The sequence below is a fragment of the Argiope bruennichi genome, chromosome 6 (assembly GCF_947563725.1).
Source record: "Argiope bruennichi chromosome 6, qqArgBrue1.1, whole genome shotgun sequence".
NCBI classification, from domain to species: domain Eukaryota; kingdom Metazoa; phylum Arthropoda; class Arachnida; order Araneae; family Araneidae; genus Argiope; species Argiope bruennichi.
The window spans coordinates 49,017,706-49,024,594 of NC_079156.1; the positions used below are offsets into that span (position 1 = coordinate 49,017,706).

At 27.1% G+C, this 6,889-nt stretch overlaps 1 protein-coding gene across 1 annotated transcript in view; it reads right to left on the reverse strand.

The window, feature by feature from the left end:
- The window catches only part of LOC129971189 (basic-leucine zipper transcription factor A-like), a 48,420-nt gene extending 46,824 nt beyond the window's left edge, over positions 1-1,596 (reverse strand). The window contains exon 1 of the mRNA XM_056084741.1: positions 1,187-1,596. The gene's annotated coding sequence lies outside the window, so the exon portion shown is untranslated. The remainder of the gene's footprint in view (positions 1-1,186) is intronic.
- Positions 1,597-6,889: the final 5,293 nt, after the last annotated feature.

The window sequence follows — 6,889 nt, forward strand, 5'->3', positions numbered from 1 at the left end:
ACTTCATTATTTTTAAAAAAATGAATAATCTATTTAACATGCTGCATTCTTTCCCAAATAAAAAATAAATTGATAAATTTTACTTACAATAATTAAAAACAGATATAAAAGAATTGAATCTTTTGTTATTGTTCAAATACATATGAAATAAAAACTACAGTTTGCAAATTTTATTGAAACTTAATTTTAGCAATTACGCGAAAACTATGATTTATTGTTGGAATTTTGCGAGATTTTACGGTACATATAGATAAGCAAAAAAATTCGAATTCGATTCATTTCTAACTATTGTATCTCTAGCTGAAACACAAAATTATTAATAAAATTTAATTAATTTTTTCCTTCCATCCTTGCTTTAATATACTATATTAATTGAAGAGATTATTCAAGTAAGGATAGAAGAAAAAAATTATATAAATGTTTTTTTTCTTTAAAGATATTTTTTATTGATAACTTTTAACCTGTGGTTAGCAATATAAAATGTGGAAAAAATATTTAAATTATTTCAATTTTATTTTGTTCCAAAACCTTTTTCAATAAAGTCAAATTATAAATTTGGTTTAATAATATACTCATATCTGCAAATATATAATTAAAATTTTATGTATTAAACTCGGGATAAATTTTGTAGCAAAGCTCAATTATATATTAAAAATATATGACAATATGTAATATTTAATAGCGAACATTAAATATAGTTTTTGCAACTATATTTTTTCCTCTTCATTTAAATCACAAAATAATATATTTAATATATAGAAAAAAAATTGCATGAAATTTTCGGCATTTAATTAAAATTTAGTTATATCGGGATGCAATGCATTTCTATTTTCCTGTTTTATGCAATAAACACAGGTAAATGTATATAAATATATATTCAAATCTGGAAACCGAAATAAAATTTTATAATTATAAAAAATTAATATATTCTGAAAAATTGCTTAGAATTATTGCAAGTTCTCAGATAAATTGCAAGGCATAAAAGGAATTTTTCCTTATATTATAAATGTTCCAGGATGAAAATTCGAAATAAAATTTAATATTTTTTTCAACTATTAGAAATGTATACAAAACCATTAAAAAAATGATAATGCAACATAATATTCAACATAATTTTATATTCTTTTTTCAGATTTTTTTTTTCAAAAAAAGGATGCTTCATTAGAGAAAAAAAAAAAAAAATTACCTTTTCAAAGTTTTTCTGTTGGTGAAAATATCGTTCGTTCCTCTTTCATCACCTTCGAACACATGTGGTCGCAATTAAAAACTCCCAGGTGGGACAGCCGCATTCACAGAACAACACTTCCGCTGCACACCACTGTTACACTGTAGCAGATGATATTCTATTACACTTCAGAACAAAATATAAAAAGAGCACTTCACAGGTTAAAAAAACCAATTCCGCATTCGTTTATTTAAATTACGATCGCAGCTCCTCCACGTGGCAGCTTAGCATAACACTCGTCCATCAGAATTTATGACACGTAAAAAGTCTTCTGAGAACGTGTTTGCACTTGAGGGCTCAAAGATAATATGTCCTGCTATGTTATTCTTTCGGCCGCCTCCACCCGTGTGGAAGCTCCAAATCAACAGTCGAGTTTCTCGCCAAGGGGAACGTTGTTCCTCCTCCTGAAAAAATTTCGTGCGTGTCGGTGAAGAGTTGTCGTCTGAGATGCCGCCAAGAATTCATTATTTGCTTCTTTGATTTCCGCGCTCCGCTCGACAGGTAGGCTCGGCAGATTCATTGAACAATGATATGGATACGCTCGAGTTTGTGCACCTAATTAGACCCATTATGACTCAATAAGCAACAACTTTTTTTATATGGATAAATGGCTTATTGTTCTTTGTTAATTATAACAGGGCAAGGCTACTTTAACTTTTTCACTCGCATCCCCTTTTATGGATTGAAAAAATTGCCACGATCCCTTTTTCATTCATAATATTCTTCAGAATCTAAATTAATAAATTCAAAAATAATATAAATTCAAAAAGTAAACAATGATGTATCGAATAAAATTAATTTAATACATTCATTTGTAAAATGTTAAACTGATTGGCTAGTCAAGGTTAATAGTTTTACATAACGATATTGAATAATGTGATAGAGGGGCATGATTTCAAAATTTGCCAACTCGAAGCATGTTTAATAATGTTACATCCTGCTGCAATTAAAGCAAATTAAGTTTTGATCATCATGACGAAATTAGATAATTTATTCATATCTTAACATATCTTAAATGCTTCCAAAATGTTAAATATGGATGTAATTTAATAAAAACTTATTATTGCATAAAAAAGACATAAATAGTTAAAATAAAAATTTACACATTAAGGTCAACAGTTATTTTATTTCAGTATAAAATAAGTTTCATTCTTAATTAATTTATGCTCATGTATTCATTTATTAATATCATATATCATTCATTACAACTATGATATTAGTAGGATATCAGGGAATATTGATTATTTTATTTTCAGTCAAACTTCAGAATTAACTTTATGTTCATAACTGTATCAAGTTTTCAGACTTTCAAGAATATCATTACTTATGTTCTATTCATTACGTATATGAACCTTTCTAATGGCAATCGTAGGACTATTAAAAACATAAATATGTACGGTCATCTAACATCAGACTTCTGCGGTATTCTAATTTCACTTTTTTATAAATAACAAAAATATTAAATAGAATTATTCTTCTTTAGCTTTCAACAATGGAATTAAAACAATGCAAAACCATGCAAACCTTGTAAAAAAAACGCATGCAAACATCTTGAATCTCAAGGCAATAACATAATATATTGTTGGAAATCGGGCAAACAATATTTTTGAAAAATTGCAAAAATTTAAAAGAAATTTATATGATTTTAAATTAATATAATTAAAAAGATATTTTTAAAATTTTAAAATGATGTAAAGATTTCTTTATGTGCAAGAATATTTTAAAAATTACTCCGAAAAAAAGACTAAGAAATGGTACACATTCTTATTCCCCAAGGTATATAAGTGCTAAATTTGGTAGCTACAGATCCGACCTGTAAAGCGCCTCCCCCCCACACACACAGTTATTAGTAGAGATAAAGAAATAATGAGTTTGCCGAAGTTATACATAACATAAAAATTAGGTAATTCCATTCGAAGTTGGATTTGTCCTCGTCTAGGATCAAGTGACAATGCTTAAATTCGCTGATAACATCACGATGAAATTTTGCTTTATTAATATGAGTAAAAAAAAAAAGTAAGAAGATTACTACTTTCAGAATATCTACTATTTTCAACAAAACTGCTTTATTTAGAAATATATTTGGTTGTTCAAACACACTAATAACAGACAGGCATGTACTCGCATATTCATTATTAGTAGAAGAATCAATAGCATAGATTAACTGTCTCTAGTAACTAGATGGTTCGCCTGGATTAATGATTGCTTAAAATTTTAAGTAAATATTTTTGTAGCTTGGATTGAATGGATTCCTCAACAAAATACTTTTAAAATTAAAATTTTAATAGGAACTTACACTATTTTAGAAACCATACATTCATCATGTTAAACATTTTCCTAATTTTCTGACTACACTTTTATACATTCAATTACATCACAGGAAAGAGCAGAACTATTGAAAAATGAGCTTATTTTGAAAATTTTTAATATATATTTACTAAATTTGATATATAATATATATAATTTGATATATAATTTAATATATAATAACTAAATTACTAGATTTAATATATAATAACTAAATTACTAGATTTAATATATAATAACTAAATTACTAGATTTAATATATAATTACTAAATTTGAAGCTTAAAAGTATTTTGCTGAAGAAGCTACTAAGAAATTAAAGTTACATAAAATCTTTCAATGAAATTTTTTAGCGAGCATTAATACTGGCGAGCCAGCTGATCGCTAAAGGCGGTTAGCAGATAATAAAATATGACACAAATAAAATAAAAACAAAAAATGTAGACATTTTAACTGGCTAATATCTTAGCATACTTAGCACCTTGTTTATTTATTTAGTTTTGAAATCTATCTCAACATAAGCATGAGGATTCTTACTTTTAAAATGAGTGACAAGCTATTTTTACCACTATTGGATTCTGGGTGACTTTTACAAATGTCTTTTCAGATTATTTATAATAAATATACTCAAATTTTTCATCCTCTTGTCCTAAATTTATCATGAGAGTGTTTTAAGTATTATTCATCACCTTAAACTGGGACCATTTTGTTACATTTTTCTTTTCTATCAACTGTTTTTTTTAACTAACAATATATAAAAATATTTCAAAACCTTGGTAAACCATTAGCCCCGATCTTCTGGTTTTACATTCTATGGAAACATGGTAAATGAAGAAAAAATTTATATATTTAAAAAAATATAGGGAGATAGCGTTTGTAGAATAGCCCTGGATAAGAGACAACTGTGCCATCTGCTTATAAAACCAATCGAAATCTCTAAAAAACAAAACAAAAACTATGAGAACACTTTACATGTTAGTGATAATTCTTTATTATAAAGAAAGTTTGCAAAAATAATCAAAAGATAAAATTTGGATTGTTTAAAATTCAAAATTTTTTTTAAAGTTTACAATTTCATCCGAAAATATAAATTCTCCACTATTTTTATTGTAAGGAGAGTTTTTCACATACCCGATATTTTGTGCATTCAGTGAAGCTCCAACATGTTCGTTTGGGGAAATAAAAGGCTTTCCTTCTGTACTATATATAATACTTGAAACTCCTGTATTAAAAAATTAAGCGAGTTTATCAACAAAATTCTTGACTCCTCTTTTCCCCCCAAGAACTTTACCACAACAACATTCTAAGCTTTAAAGAGTCTTGGCTCATCAATGACTTGGCTTACATTGACCTTCAACATTTCATCAAGTTCGTCAGTTATGGCATGTAAAGAAACTGTACACCCAGATGCATCTTTGATGTAATGGTTATTCCTTTAACTGCTCTTCCAATAGCGGGCCCAATATCCCCAATTTGATTTGCGTTAAAAGTAATTGAAAGCCTATTCCCATTATAGGTAAAATTGAGGAATCGGCCTTCCCTAAGAATCTTAAGAAATCCTCACAAAATCTTTTAATCACTTAGATTAAAACTTGTAAACTATTCTGAGGATTAAAACGACTATAAAAAGCTATCGTTAAATGCCTTCTCTGTCGATGAAATCCTCGTTTTTTATTATTTGTTCAGGAAATAGAGGAACAAAATATATATTTCTTCAAAACTTGGAAAAGTTGTGCTAGTTTGATTTTTTTTAAAATTTACTCTTAATTATATCGTAGTTCTGACGTGCACTTAAAAACATATATTTAATATCATCCTTATAAAATCCAGCAACTGAAACAATAAAATAATTGAATATGAATAGATTCATTGAAACAATAAAAAGGATAGCTGTAGAATATACTTAATTTTGTTTAATCTGTAAAATCAGAAAAAGAATGAAAGGAGATGAATATTGTAATGAATGAAAAACTTATTTATTTACTTTTAACGTGTTACAAAAAGAGGTTTTAGTGTAGTAACGTAAACCGCTGTTATAAGAAGAAATATTTTTAATTTCGAATTATTGTAATTAAAAATCTAATTAAACTTTTGATAACTTTTTTTACAAGTCCTACGCAGTAACATTAAGTGCTAAATGTGGTAACAGTCTGTCTGAATTTTGAATGATTTTTTGCATTCTGCATATGGCATGATGTAATTTACAGGCAATAATATCCAGTTTATAAACATTATCATACCAATATGCAGCAACAAAAAGAAAACCTAATTAGATTTGTCTTTACGTTTTTGAGTCTATTTGAGTTTGAGTAAAAGCAGTTTATATTAGTAAAATTTTATCTTATAGAATTTTGCTTTAAGAACATTGTTAATAAAAGCATGTTTTTGGGAATAAAATTTATTCAGTTAACTCTTGATTGCACCTTTCATTTAAGTATATTTTGGTATTTTAACGTATTACTTCATATTAGAAAGTGTTATCTGAAAGCTGCACTGTTTTTACGATCACTAAGTAAAGTTTTTCACTTTATTTCTCTTTAAGAAAATTATTCTTATGTCTTTCTTATTGATTCTGAGCAACTTAACCCCTCCTGCAGTCCTTTCTAGAGGATTAAATGATCAACAGTTAACTACATCTGAATTCAAATGATATTAAATTCTTTTAAGTTCAATGTACATCATGAACATTTTTCATTCGCCTCTTCAAATTTGTTTCTCACACACGTTCGACCAACAATTTAAGACGTCTCTCACATTGTTTGATAAGCGCAGATAACTCATTTCGAATTCAAACAGCAAACTAAAATGCAACTTTATACATTTCTGCTATCTGAAATTCTTCTCATAAAATTCTGAAGAACAGGTTTATTAATCGATAAGAAAGCTCCATACTTTTTCCATTCATTTTAAATATTTTCTGATATGACATTAGCATTTTGTTAAGTAATGGGGGAGATTTACCATTTCTGTACAACTGTATGAGAAAAATTGTCATAAATGTACTACTTCTTAAGTAGTAATGACCAGATAATAAGTACTCAAATGATTATTTAAAATTCTAAATATTTCAATAACTTTATGAATAAATTAACAATAATAAAGACAAAAGGAAAAAAAAGGTGAATTTTACTATCTACTTTTTACTTTCTCAAAAGCAGTGGAAAAAATGATAACTTTTAGAAATGCATAAAAATTTGTATTATTTTTTTTATAGATTTTTTGGGAGATTTTGCTAATGTCTATCATCCTCTACGATGAGGGACGCTTAACAAAGCAGAAAAAGACATGCTGCTGAGTTCAGAAAAAAAAATTCTTAGAAAGATATTTGAGTGAATAAAATAAAATAATGCATGGAAAAT